Below are 11,064 nucleotides of genomic sequence, written 5' to 3'. Positions count from 1 at the left end.
AAGTACAGTGTAATTTGGGTGTAATAATGGTGTAACATTGATATAATAAGGGTGTAATAATGGTGTAACATTAGGCGCGTTCACACTGCAGTACTTTTCCCCGTACTTTTCCCGTTTAGTTCCGTTAGTAGGCTACCCCTTATGTCGCGTTCACACCAAAAAGAGTACTTGGTGCCGGGAACTTTTACCCCTATTTTTAGTGCCTGGTAGAGAGGTGGTACTATCCTGGGGAGAAAAAAGTACCAATTTATATTTGCTGGGCGAATTGCAAACCACGCCTCGTAAAACTCTGAAAAGTTTTTTGAAGCCGCCATTGTATTTGCTGGCATTAGCATTATTAGCATTAGCATTAGCCCCGCGCACCAACGGAGAGAGAATAACTTATGGCAACACAAAAAAAAAACATGGGAGCGGTGGAGTGATGAGGAGGTGTCAGCGTTCTGGCGATCTGGGAGTCCCAGCTGCTTCTACTGAAGCCCGTCCCCAACTCCGGGGACTTCCGGCCGGGGACTTCGGGTGGCAGTATACGCCGTGAAGTGGTTTGCGGCCTGCCAGTAAACCCAAAGAAGAAGAAGAAGAATAAGAAGACGAAGTGACGTCAGCGGCTCATTTTCGTAATCTTCCCTCAGGGAACTTATTCCGGTGTGAACGCGATTGGTACTCACTTAGTGCCCTGGGGTACTAAGTGCCGGGGCACTAAGTACGGCAAAGTACTTAGTGTGAAAGCGGCTATTGGTATAATAAGGGTGTAATACGGGTGTAATAATGGTATAACATTGGTATAATAAGGGTGTAATACGGGTGTAATGTAGCATATCAATCACTTATCACTTTTCTAAAAATATCTATATATGATTTCCCATATAAGGGTTATGTAAAGCATAACATACTATACAATATTCCTGTCTTTAAAGCCCTGGTCTCGGATGAAGCTGTGATGATAGCAAGACTTTGACTCACAAGGGAACTTGCTGTGAGGGGAGCAGCATGAAGACAAAGTGTGTCAGTGTCCGTACATCTCACATGATTATTCCCTATGTCACATGTGCCAGAAGGGACACACACAGTGAAATACTGCTGAGCCAGAGAACACAAGTGGACACAAGTGTACATTGTTGCAAAACATACATACAGTACTCTTGCTTAGCATTTGATGTGGGTCAGTGATGTGTGGTGTTGTATGATAATAGCTCACAATCAGAACAACAATATGGTGGTGCATTTATGTGTATTATATTAGTGTTAGCATGGTGAAAATGTCACTGTTAACCTGGCTTTGTGATGAGAAGACATCCTTTACTGCATGGGTCGGCAACAGGCGGCCCGCGGGCCATTGCTGGCCCGCCAGCAATAATATTTGGCCCGTAATTTTAAGAATCAAAAATAAAATATTATTTTTTAATTTTTTTTTTTTTACAACATAGGACCAGAGAGTCGCACATCAGGGTTTCCGTTAGCCGGTAATTACCGGTTTTTATCTGGTAAAATTCATTAAAAACCGGTAAATTCAAAACCTGCTGGTCAAAATTAGGGATGCTCCGATCGATCGGCCGCCGGTCATTATCAGCCGATATTCACTCTTAATAGTTTGATCGGTGCTCTCTATAAAGGCCGATCAGGAGAGCTGGATCTGATCGATATGGACATAAACACGAGTGAAGTATAACCGGACCCGAGAGAGAGATCAGATCAGCTGCTGCATAATCACCTGAAGCCCCGCCCACTGTTTAGCGCGCTGCATGAGAAACTGACGGGCTGTCAGGAGAGAGAGGGAGGGAGAGAGGAAAAGAGAGGATCCGTTTCTCCCGTGTTATTATCCAAAGTTAATGTAAACTTTTGAATAATGTACTTCATCTACTACAAGTAGTTTGTTTGAATGTAATAATTATGTTGTTTGTTGTTTGTGGAATCATTTATTGAAAAATGAATCTGATTCGGCGGTTAATCTGTAACGATTATAAGCAATATAAAAATTACTCCCATTAACTGAGTTTTAAACATCAGCATATCCTGTCATAGTCCGGTGATTACCTGCTAACGGAAACTTTGCTACACAATTATTATTATTATTGAAACATGACCGGTAAATTTCAAATTTGTCTGGTAAAATAAATTCTGTCCTGACATATCCGCTTACATTCATAATGTCAGCGGAGGGAGGGGAAGCGGCGCTGTGGAAGAGCAGAGTGGAGGGAGAGCTGTCATCTTCCCTTTACAAGCTTCAAACATGTATTTATCGGGTGATTTTGGAAATAAAAGTTCCATATTCTGAAAGCCAATACTTTGTTTATTTAAAATCAAACAAAACACCCGAATCCCGAAAAACTATTTTTTTACGCAAATCCACGTTTATTTTGAAATGAGCCGTTGCGACTTCCGACTGATTTCGATAGAGCGGGTCACATATGGCAAATGTGTGGTTGTGGGGAACCAGGTCAATTAAAGTACTTATTTAACTATTAAATACATTGAGTTTGAGTAAAATACTTGGTTACTGATTAATTTAGGTTATAATATATGAAATTGCAAAGCAAAACATGCTGTAATTGATTTATTTTGTCCTTTGATATTTTTTAAAGGTTTTCAACCTGAAAGAATCCTAATGTGTCCTTGAAAAGTTTAAATAAAGAAAAGGAAAAAGGATTCTCTGTTGCCCCTCAAGCCTCTCAAATGTGGGCAAACACTCAAATAAATGCCAAAAACCCAGAGAACTTGACAATACTTATCAGAATATGTTAAATAACACTGCTACCTAGTTAATAACTCTACTTTACTCAGTGGAGGCTCGTCCATTGAGGAAAGGGAGGACCATCCTCCCTACTATTTCAGAGAAAAATAAACTTTGAAGAGAACAATAAATACACCTCAATTTAAAAGATAAGTCTGTTAAAATACAGATAATAGCCCTGGCTTTGGGACTGAAATGGGGCTAGAGAGGACGAGCCTCCCTTTGGGTGGGTCTAGCCAGAGGCTCTGGATTGGGCGCCTATTGAACCAATCATCGGATCTGATGCGCAGTGCATCAGAGTGTTGATGGGGACGGTTATCAGCGATATCAGCGTTCTTTCTGAACCGGGGAACAGGGGCTCTTGCCCTCTTACCAAAATCAATTCCTTGAATTAGGCTTTGATTATGTTCTGGCCCACCATTTTGTGGCTCAGCAAAAAATTGGCCCAAGGCCAAACTTACTTGCCTACCCCTGCTTTACTGCATCAAGTGGGTGCCTCCATGTTCAGTGTGCCCTCAGTAGGCACGGATCAACCCCGTTACCTGGCAGTGTTCATGTCATGTTCCTCCCTCTGAGTTATTGCCTACTGTACGCATTAGTTGAAAAAGCTGCCAGCATGCTGTTTCAAAACTTTGCGTGGGCTTTGTGTTGCGTGGGAAGGAGGCGATACAGACCTCTGCAGTATGGGAAAAAGAAGGTCATTCATGTGGGATGAAGCCTGCAGGGCAAAGTAATCCAGCAGCACTTACTGTAAAACTAGCGAGAACAATCAGGCCGCTGCTTCCAGTTTTGGTTGATTTGTTGCATTTCAATATAGCAAAATCTATGTTTAAAGTGTTATAATACAGAAAAAACCTGATTGTTTTCTAATGAGGTAATTTCGTTATGCACTAGGCCGAAATAGCTCAGTTGGGAGAGCGTTAGACTGAAGATCTAAAGGTCCCTGGTTCGATCCCTGGTTTCGGCAGTGTGCTTTTAACAAAAACATGCAAGTTGAAACCAACAGATGTGTAAGAACAGTCCATGAGATGTATATGCTAAACAAAATGCAGATTTGCTATGAAGGAGATTAATCAAATAACAAATACAATTTGCTAAACCAAATACATAGAAGTCGATAGAACAGCAAAATGTAAAATTACATAAAACTATAATGTTTCGTTTTTTTATTTCTATATTTATTTTGCATTTCATGAATGTACTTCTCAACTCCTGTTTATTATTTTTTCCTGTTTTTATTCATTTATTTTTCATATTTTTTTCTATCTATTTACACATTTATTTTGGCATTTAAAGTTATTTTTTGTCCTACATATTAACTGGAAAGTTTTCCAATATTTGAAAGAACTGTCTCAACGGTGTTGAGACACCGGCTCGAGATACACTTTTTGTTATATTCCATGGAATGCTCTTAGCATCCTGATAGCAATGAATATCTGAAGTGCTTTGACAAAAAATACATTAAACAAATCATCTGTGGAAATGATTTTTGAGTGACCTTTGATTTTGGAGAAACCAGCTCGAGTGCGCAGAATTTGAAAATACACAGCCGGAAGAAATCTGCTACTTCCTTACAGAACCCCTCCTCCAACACACACGAACGCGCACATGACCAATGAGGGCACGAGATAAGTTTGTGCACAGATGGAAGGCTGACAGGCAGGTCGGCCATGCAGTTACTTTAGCCGAGCCGGCTCAGATGATTGGTCGTGCTTTTTACAGCGCCACGGCTTCCACAGGTGAATTTTTTAATGGATTTTTTGTCAAAGCACTTCAGATATTCATTGCTATCGGGATGTTAAGAGCATTCCATGGAATATAACAACAATTGTATCTCGAGCCGGTTTGGCGGTTTCTCAAACTTACCTACCCCACCTTTAAAGTAAAGAGTACACTTCTTAAAGCAAAGTATTAAACTGAGAACAGCAAACACAGAAAGACCAGGCAAAAAGATAATTGCGCTTTATGAGTGTTGCATTTGTGACAACATAGCTCTTTCTTTTCCTTTTGTAAATGTATTGAAATAGCATTTGGATACAATTTATGATTGGTTGTATAATATCTAATGAAAAGTAGCTAATTCATCACATTATTTCAGACAAAGACCCCTCGTTGTTGTCTTGCTGTGAAAAGACCGCTCTCGCTCTGTTCAAATCAAAACAGACTGGGCTATTTTAGCATTCCTTTCATGTCTTACTTGTATACAGTGATGATGACAGAAAAGCATTTGGTGAGTAGTAAAAGGGTACATGTAGTTCTGAAAGGAAGGGTGAAACCTTGCTGTGAGGCAACCATAGGGAGGCAACAGCATGATTACATTACATTACATTACATTGCATTTAGCTGACGCTTTTATCCAAAGCGACTTACAATAAGTACATTCGACCAGGAAGACAAGACATGATGATAATGTACAGCTCTGCATGTCCCCTAACACTAGGATGGGTCAAATGCAGAGAAACCGTGTCGTTACATAGTACCTGTCCTACTTAATGACAATAAATGTAATCTAAAAAAAAAATTATATTAGCAGCTCATATGATTGTGCATTAGCTGAAGGGCCACTTAGCAGATATGCTCAGTGCTCTTCATAACAGCCACATGTTGTAGAAGTGAAATTTCACTTCACCTTATTTTGAAGTAAGTATGATTTTCAGCATTATTATCAATATTATTATTATTAATACACATACTAATCAGTTTGAAAACAATGCTGATGTACCTCTTGGATAAGATCTGTTTAGAGTGAACACAGCAATGAATGGTGAGTTGATGAGTGGTGTTTTTTTCACTTCTTGGCAACTGGTACTACATTTAAGCCAAGTTTACACAAACTGTAAACAAGATTTCCACACCATGTCTGACTTTGTGTGCACAAAAGTCCTCATGACAGCAAAGATAAACAAAACGATAATGTGATGTATTAGCGCCCGCAGTGTCCCTAACATGAAATCGTAACAAGAATGCACACTACTAACCGTGGACAGTGATACGGTACGGCCAAAAACAGCTATCAGCAAATTGCAACACAATCAAGGAGCAACAGGATGCAGCAATTTGCTTCCTCCAAAATGTTTTGTGATAGCAACTAATCAAATCCATACAAAACGTCTTTAATCCGAAACATCACTCTGATGATACATGGTGTGTATTATTATTTGTGCTCTACCGACCTCTGGTGGGTACAGCGACTAAATGCATAAATAACCGCAAATGTCCATCCGCCGAAATAGCTCAGTTGGGAGAGCGTTAGACTGAAGATCTAAAGGTCCCTGGTTCGATCCCTGGTTTCGGCAGAGACCCGGATATTTTTAATGGCAATTTGAAAAGTTAGTATTTGAACAACAGATCTAATAAAAAGCACAGTTATTAAGAAATACTTGTACTTTCTGGTGATAAATGATACTTAACAACTTGTAGATACATACATGAAAGTAGAATATAATCAAGATTCAAGGCTTTTATTGTCACGTAGCTACAGTGTAGTTATGACAATCTTAGGTCACAGGCTCCTCCAACAGTGCAACACAATAAAACAGATAATATATAACAGTGTTATACCGTAAGACCAGCTACACCGACAAAAACATACATTTTTTCTTCTATTTTTGTGTATTTCTGTGCATGTGTTATAGTGAGTTGTGCGTGTTTCAGGTATGTGCGATGAGTGGGATAAGGAGAGGATAAATAGATAATAATAAAGAAATACTGGATTATAACTATTGATGCCTTTATGTGTTTATCACTTGATACATGACAATGACTTAGCTTCACAGTGGATGATAAGGATAAGGCAGCAGTGCAAACCTTTATCAACCTTTGGTCCTAGATACAGTAGATGGTATAATATGAAGCCGTAGTCTCACTGTAGTAGGGTATGCTAATTTGATGGGTGTATTTATGCATGAATGTACATATGAAAAACAGGAAAAAAGAAAACACCAGTTGTGTCTCATACTTTAGGTCACATCATGCATCAGATCATGCCAGGAGAGCCCAGCAGGACAGCAGAAGGTTTGTTAGGACCTCCTGTGGTAAACTTGGACGTTCTGGCTGACTCTCAGCTGTTGCCTTTCCGAGTGCCGGCCACACACACACACACACAAACACACACACAAACACACACACACACACACAGTACCACAGGGTACCGACCAGATCAGCGATTTGCGTCATTCCAATAGAAACCGGAATGAATCGTTAACCAGCTCTCCGTGGGTGACCTTCAATGCAGGAGATGGGGATAGAAAAGGTTCTAGGGAACTGCCTGGTCATGAAGAAACGTGTGTGTGTATGTTTGCGAGTATTGGATTGAGTGTTTAGCTGGCTGGATATCTGGATAAGGATGTCCAGTGATTCCAGTATGAACTTCATTAATGTGACATTATGTAATGTGATTCTGCTTTCCCATTTGTTGCCATGTACCATCCTGTGCTGTAGGTTACATAAGATCTCCTCAGCTCCCTCTCCCTTTGAATTGTGTGTTTTCCACTGGTGCGGGTTGGTTTCCTGGTGGCTTTGTTCCCACTGCTCTCGGAGGACTACAAAGAATGTGTGAAGATGCCAGGCAAGCTCTGAGCCAATTTAATGAGGTAGGTGAATGAAATGTGCAGGTGGCAGACAGCCGGACGGACGGATGCATGGTCGCAGGGAGAGGATGTTTTTGCTTTAATTAATCAAAACCCTATTCAGTCTAGTTCCACTTCCAAGAAGCTCTCACTGACGTCCCGCTCAACCTGGCATTGCTTTGGAGGCTTGCATAACTTCCACCCTTTTGTCCGACTTACATAGCAGGTTGAGCTCTAAGTAATTGAGTTGTTGACAATATGGACTTAGCTCCACCTTTAATAATATTGTTCATAGATTTGGTCATGTAGTTAATGTTGCAATTGTAATGGAATCATTTCCATGCAATGATGGAATGCAATGTTGTAGTAAGTAATCTAAATGTGTTGGTTTTGTATTTAATTTAATTAATTAATTGTATTTAATAAAGTAGGTTTAAAATGCCTAACAAACTGCAGAGAGAACAGGGTCAAAGGTTAAGCTTCATGAAACACTCTCCAGAAAATCGCTGAGTTTGCATTAAACTGGAGTCAGGAAGAGGAAGAGAAATAATCTATAGTGGAACCGGCAAATGGCTTCAAACTAATTTCACCGGTAACAGTTGAAGACGGAAGCCGAAATAGCTCAGTTGGGAGAGCGTTAGACTGAAGATCTAAAGGTCCCTGGTTCGATCCCTGGTTTCGGCAGGCATACGCAACTTTTAAGGGAAACAAATAAATGTCAAAGATGGTAGTTGACAAATACAGATTGAAAGTTAAAAAATGATAAACCTGGTTGCACTGAACACAAGATGTGCATTTCGTCCACCATCTGTTACATGATTGTGTATCATGAATACAGGCTTGATATCATTTCTGTGGATATAGAAGGATTTGTTTCAACTTTCATTCAATATGTTATTTAATATTTGCAATATTTTTTTTTAAGTGCACCCTATTTATCCGAATGAAAGTGTGTTGGGCTGTCGTAGTGTCTTTGCCTGGCCACCGCACATAACTCTCATAATATACAACATAGAGCAGGGGTGCCCACACTTTTTTGGCTGGTGAGCTACTTTTGAAATGACCAGCTCACCGAGGTCTACCAACCAAAAATAAAATATCAAATTGCAAGGGTTGCTGAATAACACGTTTTATTTATACATGGGATAACTACAATAGGGCTGCAACAAACGACTAATTTGATAATCGATTAATCTATCGATTAATGAAACGATTAATCGACTATTCGCACTATTACTGTATGCCTTGCACAATTTCTCAAGCGCTCTTATTTAGCCATCAACTTTTAGATTTAGCTTGAGGTTGTTTTAGGCATGTGGAAACTAACAATGAAGACAATAAAGATGAATACTTGATTCAAAAATACATATATTATTAAATTAACTTAACAAATTGTGAACAAAATTAACATTGCTTTTTATTTAACTAAAATAAATAATATTTCACATCAAAAGAAACAACAATGTTTTAACAAATCGTATTCAATAATCTGATGACAGATCTGTAAACAGAATAGCTGAAACTTTAACAAAATAAAGAGTAAATCTGTTACCTCTATCATTAACCCATGTTTGTATAATGTAGTTAACTCCGTGTGTTGCTGCTAGCATACATAACACCTGACGTGGAAACGTTACTCGTGGATGGGGCTACAGAGCTGCTAGAAAGACAGTCGAACCCGGTTCATTCCTCCGTCTGGATGTGGAGCACTTTTGATAAATGTTTAGACAAATTGCTCGTGTTACCGCCCTCACATGCTGAACTCTCTTGGCAACGAGCATTGTCCACCTCAAGACGGGTAACATTTAACCACACATTGGAGCGCTTCTCTCCGCCATCTCCTCGGTGTGTTGCTGCTTGTAGCAGCCGCGTGTGTAAACTGCTCCGCCCCCTCGCGCACAGACGGGAGAGAGAGATCTCGTCTGGATTGGAAAGGTCGAAAATACACCGACCATAGACGCATTTGTTTGTCTTTTTGCATGTTAGAAACGAGTTGGCGACATTAAGACTGCGAGATAATGTTTTTGTAGCAATAATAATACATGACCTTTCTCTTTCTCAACTCGCTACTCGGAGGGAAGTCGCTGTCATATGCCTTGTGAACACTCCGATAATGCCTCTCCACGTTACCTTTCTTTGGCAGAGCGACGCTTGCTTTACAAATAATAACCTTTGAATGTGACATCACAAAACAATATTCTTCCTCCCATTCTGGGTGGAAGTGGTATGTCTTTAGCTTTTTGCTCGGTCCCGCACTCATTTTGTTGTTTGTCTCTTGTTTCTCTCCCTTAATTTGAGTTTTCCCGGCACTTGACTGATTTTGTATCGCTTTGCATTCTGGGTTAACAGACTGGAAAGCGATAGGTCGCTTTTTCTGTCAATCAAGTAAACTCCTGAATTAAGTGGCAGGGAGGCCAAGGGAGGAGGGATCAAAACCTGTTTGTCTATTTTAACGGAGCTGGATTTTTTATTTTTATGAATGACTCGCGATCTACCAGCGTACTGGGACCTCTGACATAGAGGATACAGAGTATTAAATGTTGCATAGTTGCTGCATTGCTCACATAAGTGTGTCCCTACATTTGAGAGTTTGGGCCTACTATAAAGAAGTATTATTTTAAGAAGTTGTGGAGTTGTGACATAACCCACCATGATGCAAATACAGTGAAACGGTGACAAGGGGAGGTTGTCTAAGGGGACAGAGAATGACCTCGCTTTTGTCCTTATAGACAAAAGGACGGCATTGTTTTTCTCAGACGGACTGAGTGGAAAGTAACGAACCCACTCTCCGCTCCATGACCGAGCTCCAGATACAGTGGGGAGGTTTGTTTCTCTGTGGCTTCTGCGTACATGCTGTTGATAGATTGGTGTTGTTTTTTCTCTGAAGTGAGCTGACCTTTTCTAATGTGTGGGTGAACTACGTCATTCAATCAAAGCTGCAAGTCACAAATGTTTGCAATTCTGAACTCCGTCTTCTAGTTCAGACGGAGCTTCTAGTTCTAAGTGAGTGGGAATCAAATATCACCAAGTCACCTGACTCTCTGCTGTGGTAAAGTAATCTTGCTGGTAATCATTTGTTAATTTTACAAATGCATTTCATGAGCAAGTACTATAAAAAGTGCAAGAAAATGTTATGCAATGTGCTCCCAGCTTGAGTTCCCCATAGTAAAACCAATATTTCCTTATATATATTCTTTTCTAATTCATGATTTCTGATCAACTTTTAAAGGGGCCCTTTTATGCTATTTGGTTTCAGACATAGGGGGAAAAGAGGTTCTGCAGCACAGGCAGTATGAGAAAAATACTCCATGTAAACATGTCACAGTAGAGGCACAAAATACTAATATGTGGCTGAAAATAAGCATTAAATGTCCTTTTTAATATGTTATCAATTGTCTTTGAATTATTGTCCACACAAGGCAAATCATATTGATCTGTTTTCCAGATTTAGTACATTTTCCCTTCCCCCGTTCTCTGCTACCACTCAAGGTAGACCTGGAGGATCACAGTGACGTGATTTTGAACATCATCTACAAGAGATTGACTCCACCAGGTGCACAAACTCACATGCATCACATTCACTCTCACATCCCATGATCTACATTTCATACCTTTCCCCCCTTGACTCACAGAGGTCACCAGGGTTAATGACTGAAGTTATCCTAAAGCGCTGTGCCAACATGTGTCAGCAGGGCAGTCACACTTTCCAGTGACAGTATTGTTGTGATGCCATGCTGTTTCTTTCCTTCTCTGGTGTAAATGTGTGAG

At 40.1% G+C, this 11,064-nt stretch overlaps 3 non-coding genes across 3 annotated transcripts; all 3 read left to right on the top strand.

The window, feature by feature from the left end:
* The first annotated feature begins 3,622 nt into the window (after positions 1-3,622).
* Positions 3,623-3,695, top strand: trnaf-gaa. The gene has a single exon. It is a non-coding gene; the product is annotated as a tRNA-Phe (tRNA).
* A 2,256-nt stretch (positions 3,696-5,951) lies between these two features.
* On the top strand, positions 5,952-6,024 carry trnaf-gaa. The gene has a single exon. It is a non-coding gene; the product is annotated as a tRNA-Phe (tRNA).
* Positions 6,025-7,907: 1,883 nt separating this feature from the next.
* trnaf-gaa lies at positions 7,908-7,980 on the top strand. Its single transcript has one exon. It is a non-coding gene; the product is annotated as a tRNA-Phe (tRNA).
* Positions 7,981-11,064: the final 3,084 nt, after the last annotated feature.

The sequence above is a fragment of the Gymnodraco acuticeps genome, unplaced genomic scaffold (genome assembly GCF_902827175.1).
Source record: "Gymnodraco acuticeps unplaced genomic scaffold, fGymAcu1.1, whole genome shotgun sequence".
Taxonomy (NCBI): Eukaryota; Metazoa; Chordata; class Actinopteri; order Perciformes; family Bathydraconidae; genus Gymnodraco; species Gymnodraco acuticeps.
Note: the sequence above shows the minus strand (reverse complement) of the source record. Positions and strands in the feature narration are given on the sequence as shown.